The sequence below is a fragment of the Diplotaxodon limnothrissa genome, linkage group LG10 (assembly GCF_057381915.1).
Source record: "Diplotaxodon limnothrissa isolate DT_005_m linkage group LG10, D_limnothrissa_male_GT1.1, whole genome shotgun sequence".
Taxonomy (NCBI): Eukaryota; Metazoa; Chordata; class Actinopteri; order Cichliformes; family Cichlidae; genus Diplotaxodon; species Diplotaxodon limnothrissa.
Window position 1 is genome coordinate 33,499,194 of NC_140605.1, and position 15,594 is coordinate 33,514,787.

Below are 15,594 nucleotides of genomic sequence, written 5' to 3' on the forward strand. Positions count from 1 at the left end.
CCGTACAAAGAAAAATACCACTTCACTTGCCACATCATTCTGAATACAGTAAAAATGCAACTTTTAAATGGTACTTTCACTTTGGAGATAACAATCTCTGTTAGACAAGGCAAGATCAAAATGTGAGCAGTTATACATCCTTTCAAGTTTATGCCGCTCCCATACCTACATCGTGCTTGTCATGATCGAGCGCGATCCAAGCTGAACGTGGGACTTTCAACAGTGATGCTGGATTTAATCTTCACAGAAGACGGCGGCCCACTGGAGTCGTTATCTGATGTCGTTTCCTGTTTCATCTAGTTTTCACATTTGCTGACGTCTTCTTCTTCATCATCATTGCGGCGCTATCGTTCCGACGGCATGAGTAATCATATGTGTGAAATTGGTTCGATGTTTGATGGCTTTCTTTGTCTCTGAGTGTAAAACTGGTCGACGTGCAAATAAAAATCAGTGAAGTAAAAGAGACAGGCACTCTTCGGTTTGAACAAAAAGCACTCCCTGGGGCTTTTTGCCAGGCATTAATGAGGCTTTTTATTCCAGACAAAGTAGTCCCAACTGTCTGTTTGTGTTTTTTTTAAGAGTAAGAATCTGCAGACGGTTACTCGAGTCCAAGTCTTTCTGCCTTGGAGAGTAAAGTGGAGAACTTATTTTCAGTCTTCTAAGTCAAAGCCACTATCGTAACCAAGATGCCAAGAGGGGCAACAACTGCTCTTCCGGAAACTTTCCTGTCACTAAAAGTCAATCTTTGACCCCCTAAAAACAGACAAATGAGGACTTTTCGGCTGTTGTGAGAAAGCAGCGGCCACATTCACTCAGCATAAACTTACATTTCCTGCAGCGTCTTTTTAATTTGATCTTCTTCACCCGACCTGCACTCTGAGCTGTGCCAGAGTGCAGATGGGGTCACGCCTCCCATCTTGTTTTGCTGTGTTATCAGCTGAGAGAACCGGTGCCACCCCAGATTAAGGAGCGCTCCTCGCCTTCTTCGGCTTACGCTGCCGAGGCTGCAGAGTGATCTGTGCTGCTGAACAGCTGGAGGCCTGGAAAATGTGCTTCGGCTGGTCGGCTCATTAGACAATTTTCACAGAGCGACGGCAGAGCTCGAGCAACAGATATGCCGCAAGCAAATTTTCATCTTAGTGCGTCATTAAAGCTTTTTGTCCTGCATTAGATTTGCAGAAATTTCCAAACATCTTTCTCTGATAACCAGTGGGACGGGTGATTATGTCATTCAGCTGATCTCATTTCAACAAAGCTGATGGCTCTGAGGACGTTTCAAGGTCAAGTGTTTTGTTTATTTTTCATCCAGAAAGGTCTTTTTGACATAATGTGCCATTGTAGTAGAAGAGCTGTTTCTTCACACAAAGATGATCATTTTTCTCTCCGATTATTGTTCCAATAAAAGCTGGCAGTGAGGCAGTGGCTCTTTTACAAAGCTTGTCAGCTGCACGGACAGGAGTGAAGTCTGAGAAATGCAAAACGGCTTCACGCAAACTACAGAAAATATATTTATTAGTATGAACTGGTGGGTCAGTGAGGCTGGTCTGGTGTGGAAGTTCCCACTGAGGGACAATTTACCTGATTTAAACAGCTCATCAGCCTTTCAGCATACGGCTCACCTGCTCGAACCTGTGAGTCACTGCAGTCATCAGTTTGCATTTGAATGGGGTCAAACTGGCCGTTAACTGTAATAAATTGGCAGGAATCACAAATCTGTGGCCGTCTACATGCACATAAATGAACTGCTTACATTCAGAATCCAGACAGAACCTCATAGATTTGTAATTCAACAATTCCTCCACAATTAGTGACGTAGTTGCTGCAGGACGGCAATTTCACTGCAAAGTTTCATGACAAAATGCTTTGATATAGGAATATAACCACAATACAACCAGTAGGCAACCAGCTCGTTATTGTGAACAGGCAGGTTGGTGTTGAGTTCCGCTCATCACTGCAGACTCACTGCACTTTGCAAACCTTTGCCAGCCTCAAAGTTATTCAGACTTTGATTGTTTGGAGACTGGTTTCCTCCCACTCCAAACTTCTGGGAGACCTGTTGGTCACTGCAGCTGCTTCCAGTCAGCTCAATACAGAGAAATTCACTGTAAGCAGTGGACAACCATCTTAGCTGCAAGGAGGTCGTTGTCCTTTTTTTAGTGACTGAGTCATTATGTTTCTGCATTTGTTTTTTAACTAGATTAGATTAGATTAGATAGAACTTTATTAATCCCTCGGGTGGGTTCCTCTGGGAAATTCGATTTCCAAAAAAGCACAGCACCGACAGAAGTTACAGAGTTACAGAATATTATATATATATATATATATATATATATATATATATATATATATATATATATATATATATATATATATATATATATATAATACACACACACACACACACACACACACACATATATATATAAATACAGAGACAATATAAATAAAATATACGAAGGGGATAAATAGAATAAATAGGAATAAAAATAAAAATACAAGTGAATTGCACATTTCAAGTATTGAGTCTATTGCACTGTTGACTATTTACAAAAGTATTGCACAAAAGGTATTGCACAGTGAGGTGAAGAGGCACTACAGCTTAGTTGTTCCCCCCTCCTTTGTCCTCCTGTTTCCCCTCCCTCTCCCCTCCAGAGAGGAGTTAAACAGTCTGATGGCGTGTGGGACAAAGGAGTTTTTCAGTCTGTTAGTTCTTGTCTTGGGGAGAAGCAACCTGTCACTGAACAGACTCTTCTGGTTGTTTATGGCCGTGTGCAGAGGATGCCCAGCATTGTTCATAATGTCCATCAGTTTCTTTAATGTCCTTTTCTCTGCCACTGTCACCAGAGTGTCCAGCTTCATGCCGACCACAGAGCCAGCCTTCCTGATCAGTTTCTCCAGCCTGGATGAGTCCTTCTTTGCTGTGCTGCTCCCCCAGCACACCACAGCATAGAAAAGTACTCCAGCAACCACCGACTGGTAAAACATCCTCAGGAGTTTCCTGCAGATGTTAAAAGACCTCAGCCTCCTGAGGAAGTACAGTCGGCTTTGGGCTTTTTTATACAGGTGCTCTGTGTTGCATGACCAGTCCAGTTTATTGTCCACCCACAGCCCGAGGTACTTGTACTTGTTGACCACCTCCACCTCCTCCCCCTCTATCTGAACCGGCAGTGGACCTGCTCTGGACCTCCCGAAGTCCACAACCAGTTCCTTAGTCTTTGAGGTGTTGAGTTGCAGGTGGTTTGTGTGACTCCATGCGACAAAGTTCCTCACCAGACTTCTGTACTCCTCTTCCTGATCATCCCAGATACACCCCATGATGGCCGTGTCATCTGCAAACTTCTGAATGTGGCATAATTCAGAGTTGTAGCAGAAGTCAGAGGTGTACAGGGTGAAGAGAAGAGGGGACAGCACAGTTCCCTGTGGTGCTCCTGTGCTGCTGACCACTGTGTCAGACGTGATGTCCTTCAGCCTGACGTACTATGGTCTGTCGGTGAGGTAGTCGGAGATCCAAGCCACCAGGCAGGGGTCCACCTCCATCCTGTTCAGTTTTTCTTGAAGCATACAGGGCCGGATGGTATTAAAGGCACTGGAAAAGTCAAGAAACAGGATCCTGACCGTGCCTTTTCCCCCATCCAGGTGTGAGTGGGCTCTGTGTAGGAGGTACAGGATGGCATCCTCCACTCCGACACCCGCCTTGTATGCAAACTGTAGTGGGTCCTGGGCATGTTGTACCTGTGGTCGGAGGAGGTTGAGGAAGAGCCGCTCTAGAGTCTTCATAAGATGTGACGTCAGTGCCACCGGTCGGAAGTCATTCAGCTCATTGGGCCGGTTCTTTTTGGGGACCGGGACGATGCAGGATGTCTTCCATAGGGCGGGCACTCTCCCCAGTCGCAGACTGAGGTTGAAGACTCGTTGTAGCGGCTCCCCAAGTTCAGCAGCACACGCCTTTAGCATCCTAGGACACACCTTGTCTGGGCCTGCTGCCTTTCTGGAGCGAAGCTTCCTCAGTTGTCTCCTGACCTGATCCACTGTGACACTGGGAGATGTTTGGGAGGAGGGGAGGGGGGGAGATGTCTTGCTGCTGAGAGAGGGATTGGAGGAGGGGGGTGTCATGGTGTCAGGAAGGGGGGGAAGCGAGGGAGGTAGGAGAGTGGGGATTGGACTCTGTAGTGAAGGTGAGGGTGGGGGGGTTGTGGGCTGGTCAAACCTGTTGAAGAAGTTGTTAAGTTCGTTTGCCTTCTCCACAGTCCCCCCCACTGTGCTTTTCTTGGTGTTGTGGCCTGTGATAGCAAACCAGAATACCAGTGATATGAAATCTACCCAAAGGTTGCACCTGGTCAGCTAGTGTGTGTCACTTGACTTATTATTTATTGTGAGCTTGTGCGTACCCTAGTTATCGTTTGTGTCTTGTTGTCCTTGTAATAGTTGGTATTTACTTAGTTGAGTGGTTGTTTAGTAATGAAGAAGTCTTTTCTGTGGCTCTTTGTTTCTGCTCTTGTTTCAGCTGACGTGCAGGTTGCTTTTAGTTGTTTTCCTCTTGTCTTCCTTTCTGTCCAAGTCCTGTCGTTTGTCCTTTGTCTTTCTATATTCCCCGTCTTCCCCGTTCCTCCCCAGTGTCAAGGTAACCCTCGTTCCTCATTTAGTTTTGTCTTCCTGCTTTATTTTGGTAACTTGTGTTGCGTTTCCTTCCCCTGCCTTGTTATGTCTATAGTGTTCAGCTGTGCGTCCCACCTGTTGTCTCTCATCTCGTTATCCTGTGACTGAATATATCGTCTGGTTTCCCTCTGTTCAACCTGTTGTGTTTCCTCTCTGAAAATTCCTAGTGTTTGGAATTCTTGTTCTTGCCCTAGTTATTGTTTGGATATTTGGAGTAGGGGTGGGTTTTTATAATCGATTTATCGATTAAAATCGATTCTGGCTTGGATAACGTAAAATCGATTCATTAAAATCCTGAATCGATTTTTTAATATTAGTTTATTTTGTCTGAAATGCCAGAATCTCAGGTGAAAGATCACAAAATTTCAACAACCACCAAACAGCTAAGACAGTAAATGAGAGCAGGTACACGGCTTCTGCACAAAGACGTAAACACACAGCGCAGACCCGCGGATCAGAATCAGTGAGATGTCGCCTTTCTCAGCTGACGGTCGGGGCTGAAAGCCGACAGCTCGCTGATTCTGATCCGCGGGTCCGCGCTTTGTGTTCACGCCCTTTTTGCGCTGATCACAAAGGCATCTGCTGTGACGCTCACACCTGTGATAAAGTCTTGCGTGTGTCAGCTTCCTTTTTATTGATACAAAAATATGTAAATGTACTGATCTGAATTATAATATTTCTGACTGTCAAAATTTCCCAGTTTCAAATCGAATCGAATCGAATCGAATTAAATCGAATCGATTCAGGACCTTGTGAATCGGAATTGAATCGATTCTAGAAATCAGTGACGATACCCAGCCCTAATTTGGAGTTTTGTGAGTCAGCATTACGTAGCATTTGGCTTCGACTCCTCTCTTCTCGTGTCTCTGGTGGGAGGAACTATAACACACACGAGAACACTGCTCGTTCACACTACAGATAAAAAATGGTAAATGGCCTGCATTTGTATGGCGCTTTTCTAGTCCCTAAGGACCCCAAAGCGCTTTACACTACATTCAGTCATTCACACACCGGTGATGGCAGCTACATTGTAGCCACAGCCACCCTGGGGCGCACTGACAGAGGCGAGGCTGCCGGACACTGGCGCCACCGGGCCCTCTGACCACCACCAGTAGGCAAACACGGGGTTAGTATCTTGCCCAAGGATATTTGGCATGCAGCCAGGAGGCAGCCTGGGATCGAACCACCGACCTTCTGATTAGTGGCTGACCTGCTCTGCCACCTGAGCTACAGCCACCCCTAGTGTGCTCTAGTGTGAACGCTCAAAGCGGCCCGCATGCGCAAAAGAAGACATCACACACAATGCGCTCTGTTTAGACCCAGAGCAACAGTATTGTTTGACTGATGGCCCTTAATATAAAGACTTGTTTCGGACTTTTGCTTTAAGTTATAAAGTTATTTTGTTATTTACATTTGGCCTAATAATGATCCTTATTGCTGTTTTAGAGGAGCGGTGCTTCAAAGGATAGTTGCAGATTTCTGTCAGAATCTGCAGATTATACAGTACAAATAAAATGTTCACGTTTCTCCAACGTTGTCTTCCCAGCAGTTTCACCGGATGGCCAGGAAGCGTTCACGATGTCTTCTCCGGAGCTGATAATTGCCGTCTGTCTTGTGTCAGTGACGTAAAAGACGGATTTAATGCGACTTGACCGTTCACACAGCGGTCGCTTTCTGAAACATCGGATATGTATCGGATTCAGGACCACATACGAAAGTGACCTAGATCGGATTTGAAAATATCGGATTTGTGCCGTTCACACTGTCAGACCATGATCGGATATGGGTATTGGATTTGATGCGCTTTTGCCTGCAGTGTGAACGTAGCCTTAGAAGCAAGGAAGTTGACTTGTTCTCTCTTGGGAACTGGCTGCACCTGAGAGAGGGGCGTGGCCTCTGGTATGAAAGGGTCTGCTTCCCCACACCTGATAAGTGTATGTTTTGGGGTGTTGCTATTTTAAACACTACATAAAACTCCACCCGCAGAAATGAAACTGCAGGAACGCTGTGCACCTCTCGTTGGGACGCTGTGGGAGTACTCAGGCTGCGCTCCTTGTTGAGGTGATTGGACAACAGTATTTTTATCCCTGCAGATCTCCTGTGCACATCAATACTTCCTGACCCATGCAAAACTGCATTTGTTGTAATTAGAAACATAAAAAGGTCCGTCTGTGTTTCGATAGCACAGCGGTCTGTCAGTTGGGTTTGTGCTGATCAAGGGCTTTGTGCAATGCTGGAATTCTCTCCCTCTGTGCGCTCTGAGGTGCCAACATTTTCTTTCTTCGGGCTTTGGACTGAGCGCTTGCTGGCTGCAATCAAAAACCGCTCCATTTTTCTCTCCCACAATGCTCACATGAATCACATGAATACAGTGGTATCACAGTGGTTGTATTCACACGAGGGAACAATGGTCACATTCATGCATGACTAAGTAACAACTAAATGATGCGGAGAGGGTGAACGTCTGTTAAAGGGCATTGTTGTGGCTAATGTTTGATTCAGTCCTTTTATGAGCTGTGAAGGGCATCTTTGTCCTGAATTTCTGACGCTAGTATGTGCATGCACAAAAAGGTCAAAGTCTACAGTTCGGTCTTCTGATCTCAGAAGGCTCATTTCTATTGCTGATTCTCATTTTCTCTTTAATTGGCCTCTTTTAGCATTTTGTTTTGGTTGCAATGAAAAGTTGTGAGCGCTAAATCAAATTGAATTTGCTAATGCTACACCTGCTGGAGGTAATTGAATCTCTAAACTTTGTTTGAAGTATTGAGAAACCTTTAATGAATTGTTGCTCTTAACAGCAGGAGGTCTGCTGTTCAAGCTGTGGATTAATTAGCTGCAGGTGTTCAGCGTAGGAAAGAAAAGCATTCCCTGCTCTGTTACAGAGGAAAGAGCAGCAATTTTATAATTACTGGTGGTTGCTTGGCAGCAAAGCAGTTGGATTAAGCTTAAAAGTATTTTAATGGCCTTTTCGATCACCCTATACTGCCAGGGTATGGATACTTTATTTATCGTTAGGGTAGCTGTGCAGTCGGTTTGGCTGCATAAATGCAAATGTTGGGACTAAAGCCTGATTAATAATCTTACATTGGTGACCATTTTCACAGGCTATGTAGAGCTCAGGGCCTGGCACGACCCACTAGGGTGTAGTCTCCTAATAAGCAAAACAGCATTTCACTACTGTGCAAAACATAGCACAAATACGGACTTGTTGAAGGTTTGTGCTTCTATTGCTGCTGTTTCGTGAAAGCCTCCGTGCACTGGGTGTTCTTTGGCACATGTGCCAGGATGCACCAGGTTTGGGTCACAAGTCAGACAGGTCTCCAGGACTCATCATGTATAAATGCTTTTAAAAGACCCCTCAGTGCCTCATTTACCCACAGTGGGAGGGCATACTTTTTCAGCACTGTTGCAGGATAAATGTTGTTTCATGAACCTGATCAAGTAGATTTGGGTGCTTAAAGTGAACAAAACACTGCAGAGCACAAAACATGACTCATGACTGACAAACATCCAACTTGCTCCACTACCACTCCTCCAACATCCACACTTTGCATGTCTTCAAAAGATGTTTTTTCTCTTGGCACCCAGTAATATCTGCAGCTGGTGCATCAATGCACCAGTGCAGAAGGGCACCTTGGTACAGCTTTGCAATCTTTGGTACCTGACATAACACCAGTATTTAACACCCTGAAATATATATTACATGTTGCTTGATTGAAGAAAGAAAGAGCAGGAAACTAACCAAAGCACAACCAAATGTAAACAGGCTTATCCTCAGTCACTGGCATTTTAGACACTGCCGCCAATTTGGCAGCTATAACAGGTACCCATATGGAAAAGATATAAATCTTATAAAGTTTGTATCTGTCTTGTGTGAAACTTGTATGAAAAGTATATAAGAGTGAAAACAGATATAAGATCCCTTGAAAAATTATATAATGAAACTTGTATGTTTTGGATACTTACTAAAACAATGTATGAAAGTAATGAGAAAGTGGCCACTTTCATGAGTAATCACATATAAGTTTTTACTATTTCTTTTCCATATGGGTAGTCACTGTGAAATGAATAACTAAAGCCCCATTCACATAAGTCTACAGTCAGAGTTTTTTCAGTGCAATGCAATTGTTTTTATAAAGTACTAAATCCCAACAAATGTAGTTTCAAGGTGCTTTATACTGTAAGGTAAAGACCCTAAAGTAATACAAAGAAATCAGAGAAAACCCCGACATCATATGACGCCCTTTGGCGACAGTGTGAAGGAAAAACTCCTTTTAACTGGAAGAAATCTCCAGCAGAGTGGCACGTTTTCAAGCACAACCTCCAGCAACCACATCAACCAGTTGGTGCCAGTTTGCCCAGCAATCAGAACCCTGTGTGTCTGAGGCCTGAAGCATTTGAGCTGAACTAAACTTTTTTGGATGCTTGCTAATGTTTCAGGTCTCTTAAGACTTCAATGCTCTGACTCAGAACCCACACAGCCAGCAAACAATGAATTAAAAAGAACACAAAATTTATATGATGCATCCATTTTCCTCCAGTTGGGGTCACAGGAGCCTAGCTCAGCTACCATGGGGTGGGGGGCGGGGTACACTGTGGACAGTCTGTTGCAGGGCTGTGGTTGATCCATAAGAAAATCTTTACAGCCTGAGACACGATACTGGAAGCTAAGCTGTAATACAAACGAGTTAAGGGATAAAGCTGCCGGTGCGCTGTATTTGTGCTGAAACCCCAACGACGTTAGTCGTCCAAGCAGCTGGACACCACCGTTTATCAAAGTACAATAAAGGAGGAGGAAACAGTTCATTTGGTGGGGTCTATTTTCACATTTGATGCTGTAGCATCTGAGGCAGCAGGATGATTTATGTGGGAGTGAGTGGAAATAGACTACACCGTGTGGGCTCATGGAAATGAAGGAACATGTCTCCCAGTTTAAATAGGATTTTGGCCAACCATGGAGCTCAGCGGCACACAGGAATAAGATATATCAGGTTCTGCACATATATACACACACAGAGACTGCAGTACATCTTGGTTGAGTCTATTTGTCACGGGGTTTCTTTCATAAGAAAGTTAAGCTTAGGCCTGGGCCCTGTATCACAAAGCCAGGCTCTCCTGGGGTCAGCTGCCGCATGCAGCCTTACTCTGGCCATCCAGGCTCACGATCCATCAGCTGCTAACACCAGGCTGGTAATCTGCCGGCTCTATTAACTCTGTTTTTCATTCTAGCCACGAGAATAAGAAGAGTAAAGGCGCAACATGGTGAAAGGTAGATGTAAGTACTAAAAGCACTTGACTAAACATAGAAGCAAAGAAATTATTTCAAGGATTTAAAGTTTGGCCATATAATAAGTGCATGAATGAACAGAAATGCATTTAAAATGCAAGACTTTGATCTGTCAGTATGCATGTATATATATATATATAAAGATAGATAGATAGATATAGATATTTATGTAATAGCAATATAGCTTATCAGGAAAATGCTGAAGTTGCTGTGTTTCCTCTCGGTTTTCTCTTTTCCTTAAACACTAAAATACTGATGCTGTGCAGTATGAAACCATAAGTATACCACATAAAGATGATATACTGTATATTTTATTTAAAATGCTCGCCAGCATAAAGCCAATCACCCTTTTGAATTTAACCATGACCATATCTTTTCTTCTTCAGAAGAAGATTCGATCAAGACAGTAAACTTTTTAATTACAGGCTGATAATTCATTGAGCCCTGCTTCTCTGCTGGGCTGTAAAAGATGGAGAGGGGAGGAGAAGATGGCTATAAAGGGAGAGAAAACAAGTGGGTGATGGTGAGAGTGTGAGACCGCCGGGAGCCGTGAGACTGATGATATCCACCGAGGCTTCCTGCCATGCTGGGATGTAAACAAAGAGACAAAGGGGCCCTTTAATATCATCTGACATTAACATGAGTTTCGTATCAACACTGAATACTGATATGATTTAGAGGCTATACTTTTATATGAGGAATTAGAGTGTACCCCCAGTAACAAAATGAAATCTGATTTCTTGTTGTGTCATAAAAAGTGGCCCATCGCATGAATCTCTTTGTCACTAAAACAAGTTTTTCCCCGGAAACTGCCAATAAACGCATCAAATTCATGTTTCCTGGACAAATACTTCCATGCATGCGATCGCTTGTTGAATTAAAACTTCACAGAGGATTATGGGTCATTTTAGACTTTACACCTTAATTAATTAAATGAACCCATGAGAGACACTGGCCTGCTGAGCAAATGGAAATTAGAAATCAAAGCTACTCAGTAAATGCCTGCTCGAACACGAGTGGTAAGACAAAATGAAGTTCTTCCCAAGTCCATGCTGCAGGCAGCAGCTAGTTAGCATTAGGGACGTCAGAAAACATTCAAAAACTCAAGCACAACCTAACATTTGCTGTATGTCTGTAAGCGATCCATTAAAACTCTTCTTTGACAGTCAAAATGTATTTAATATGCTGCTGAAATGTGCTGCACTGACCTGCTGAGTGTGGCTAACAGCAGCAGCGGTAACACTAGCAGCGCTAACAGTAGCAGTGCTAACAGCAGCAGCGCTAACACCAGCTATCAGTCTTAAAATCCAACAATATTAGAAAATTACTTTAATGCAGAAGGAATCAAGACTACAGCATAAATGTGGTATCAAGTTGTAGGTAAAAAGGAGACCTTTCATATCCTTTGGACAGACACATCTCACACTGATCCTTTTCGCTAACGCCCTTTGAATGATAAGAGTGAAACCGAGGTACACTATACAATTAAAAAGTACAGCTTATCCATCACAAACGCCTGCTTTATTGTCCTTCTGGATACCAATGAGGTTTAAAATTCACAAAGTGTACATCATATTTTATTCAGCAAGACTTTAAACTAGTGATTGAGTCAGGGGAAAAAAAGCCCATCAGAAAAGCGTTTACTGAGGTCACAGAGCAAGGGAGTTGAGGGCTGTTCTCTCATAGACGTCTATTAAACGAGTTGGGAAAATGTTCTGATAACAGCCGACAAAGACAAAGTTAAGCTTGTAGATCATATTCATCATCGCCGCATTTAAACTTACCAACATTAGCTGTATCAGTCCGGAAAGTTGGTGGAGGAGTAAAACTTCCTATCATTTAATGTGCTTTTAAGAACACCCATTCCCTGAGCTATTAGCCTGTCAAGCAAGAAAACATCAGGAAAGTGAAACATTCATCAGTTTGTACAAGAGTGAAACACAACTTTCAAAGTAGCTCTGCTTAAATGGATCTCTTCACTTTGATGCACCTGATGTAGACTTCATTATGCCGTCGGCTCAGTTCAAAGAGAATATTTAGGAAAAACACCGCAAATGCAAATCTTTCTGTCGAACACGAGATCCTGAGATATCGTTCAGTAGATATTTGTTCATGTTGCCAGTGAGGTTTAGAAAGTCCTGTAGTGCCTCCGGTCACCTGTTGTTTATCTTTTCAAAATTAAGTACAAAATCAGAAATGCTCTGAATGCAGCTGAGCAGCAGGAGACATAAAACCAGTTTAACGAAGCAATTCTGGCCACAAAGAGATTTTTTCTTCGTTTGTGAGATTTCACTTTAACAATCCTTTTTCTCATCTGGATGGCAGCTCTATTCTGTTGCGAAGAAAAGCCGACAGGCCTATTAACATGTTACCTCCATCACATTGCAATAAAACATTCAATGCAGAAAAAAAATTCTTTTTAATTTAAAGATCTGTTCTTCTAGACTTCATCTTACGTGTTAAACTTCTTTCTTCCTTCTTACATTTAAGTCAAAACAGACTGACAGCTTTGGCATATCGTACTGTTGAGGAATATGATGAATAAATTCATTTTATTCAGTGTGTTCAACACTACTGACTGGTTTGTAGGCATTAATGTGAACATTAATTTCATTGATTCTGTCAGAAGGGTTGTTTTTCTTCAAGCTGCTTTCACCGGGCGGCTCGTAAAAGCTGAACTTAGTGCCAGTCCCCATGAGCTGACATGCTTTGGCACATACCCTGTTTTCAACCTCAGCAAGCCACTTTGTAACACACCTGCTTTACCAGACGTTATGTTGAAAATCTGTTAAATTGGCAAACCTAATGAAGTGACAGTGCATCTGTGTGTACAGGACTGTGGAAAAGTCTTGAGCCACCCCCATTTCCTGATGTTTTGGTTCCAAGGAGCCAGCCTTTCTTGAGCCTTGAGCAGTTTGTCTGTGTAGGTTTTCGGTCATCCTGGTTATGGTAATCTAAAGAAAGTAAGGAAAGCGACTGCACTGAATGCATTGATCTCTCATCCAAGAGGCTTCTTCAGTTCACAACATTTGAAGAAATCCAGTTGCTTTCTTTCCAGGGTCCTTAGTCTTGAGCTAAAGTTCTCCTGGCTTTCTGAAGGCCTTTTGGACATTGGCTGCTTGGAGGAATTTGGATTTTTGTTTACAAGTGAGGGGAGAGCAAGACTGACAGACAGATTGGTGATGCAGTGATGCAGATTCTGTGTGATGAGAAAGCTGAGTGTAAACGTAAAGCTGCTGATTTACCAGTGAACCCACGTTCCTACCCTCACCTATGGTCACAAGGTTTGCGTAGTGATTACCCATACCTGGATAGAATGGACTGGTTCGTATACCGCACGTTTCCACACAGCACTTGAAGCACCAAATACAACATACCTCATTCATCCATTCACAACCATTCATACAAGCTCTTTTTTCTTCAGTGCTTTCTATCTCACTTTCACACACATTCATACTCCGATGAACACATCAGAGAGCAACTTGGGGTTCAGTATTTGCCAAGGATACTTTGGCATGAAGACTGGAGCATCAACTAACATTTAAACCACCAACCTTCTGTTTAGTACATGACCTGCTGTACCTCGTGAGCTACATCCACAGATTATAGATACAAGCTGAGGAAATTATATTTTTCGAAAGGGTAGCTAAGAGTAGAACCACTGTTCTTGCACATCCAAAGCAGCCAGTTGAGGTGATTCGGGCATCTGTTCAGGATGCATCCTGAACGTCTCCGAGGCAAGGTGTTCAGGGTATCAGGAGGAGGACCCTCCTGGGATGATGCGTCACTGTTCCCCCAAAGGAGCTGGAGGAGGTGGTTGGAGAGAGTGAGGTCTGGGCTTCTCTGCTGAACAAAACACAGATAAGTGCAAGCGATGGAGGGATTATTAGGTAGATTATTAAATTAGCTGGGACTATGTCTGTGAAGGTTCTCAGTCATCCAGGTCATCGTAGTCAAAGGAGCTTGCAAAGAAAAGCGTCTGGACTTCTTTAAGTTACTTGAAGACGTTTCACCTCTCATCCGAGAAGCTTCTTCAGTTCTAAGGTCAAATGGTGGAGAGTCCCAGATATAAACCTAGTGGGAGTATCCCCCCACAGAGGGACAAAAGGACCCCCTGATGATCCTCTAATCGCCTGAGCCAAGGTGTGAAACAGGACAACTGTTTGCCTTTCCTGGACTGCGCTGTGCACATTGAAGAGAACGGCAACCTCAACATCGAAGTTTACCGGAAGCCCACACACACGGACCAGTACCTCCTCTTTGACTCCCATCACCCTTTGGAACACAAACTTGGAGTAATTAGGACCCTACACCACCGGGCAGAACATGTTCCCTCTAAGCCTGAAGGAAAAAAGAAGGAACACACACATGTAAAGGAAGCACTCGAAACGTGTGGCTATCCTAAATGGGCGTTCTTAAAGTCAGCAAAGAGGCACAGAAAAGAAGACCAGACAACAGAGAGGGAGGATAAGAAAGACAGACGCAACAACATTGTCATCCCCTATGTAGCCGGTGTATCAGAGAAACTCAGGAGAGTTTTCTCCAAGCATGACATCCCGGTGCATTTCAGACCCAGCAACACGCTCAGACAGAAACTGGTTCACCCGAAAGACAAAACGCCAAAACACAAACTTAACAATGTGGTGTTTGCTGTACAGTGCAGCGAGGAATGCTCAGACCTCTACATTGGAGAGACCAAACAGCCACTTCACAAGCGCATGGCACAACACAGAAGAGCCACCTCCACAGGACAAGACTCAGCAGTCCATCTGCATCTTAAGGATAAAGGACACTCTTTCGAGGATGCCAATGTTCACATTTTGGACAGAGAGGACAGATGGTTTGAAAGAGGAGTGAAAGAAGCATCTATGTCCACTGTGAGCGACCATCTTTGAACAGAGGCGGGGTTTACGACACCAACTCTCTGCCATCTATAATCCAGTTTTGAGATCCCTTCCCAGACGCCTTAACGCCCACTCACATCCTGGGCCATCTGACCTCAGGAATTCGCATGATAAGGTGGGGCCAGGTTTCACAATGAACACACCCGAAACTCTGGCTGATTGGGACCCACACCCAGTTTCACACCTTGGCTCAGGCAATTAGAGGATCATCAGGGGGTCCTTTGGTCCCTCTGTGGGGGATACTCCCACTAGGTTTATATCTGGGACTCTCCACCATTTGACCTTAGAACTGAAGAAGCTTCTCGGATGAGAGGTGAAACGTCTTCAAGCAACTTAAAGAAGTCCAGACGCTTTTCTTTTCAAGCTCCTTTGACTAGCTGGGACTATGTGGAATATTTATTTCCATATAGTGGAATTAAACCTTTGGCTCTTTTTTTTAATTGCAGAAACTTTGGCTTGTCAAGACAAAAAAAGCTGCTATATGTTGACAAGTTAAACTGTTTAGCTTCATTAGTATGTTTATACACTTACTTCCCAGCAAATATAGGTCCGTCTTCATCTGGAGTGAATGTCTAATAACTGAATATACCTGTGATGCTGTGCAGGGCCTTTAGGTTAATGTGTCCATAATGGCCTCAGACTTGATCCAATTTCAGGGTTTTTTTTTCATTTTCAGATGAAAAATTCATTTTTATTGCTTTTTCACAAATAGTGTTTTTGACTGTTATTGCTCAATTCCCGACTCTC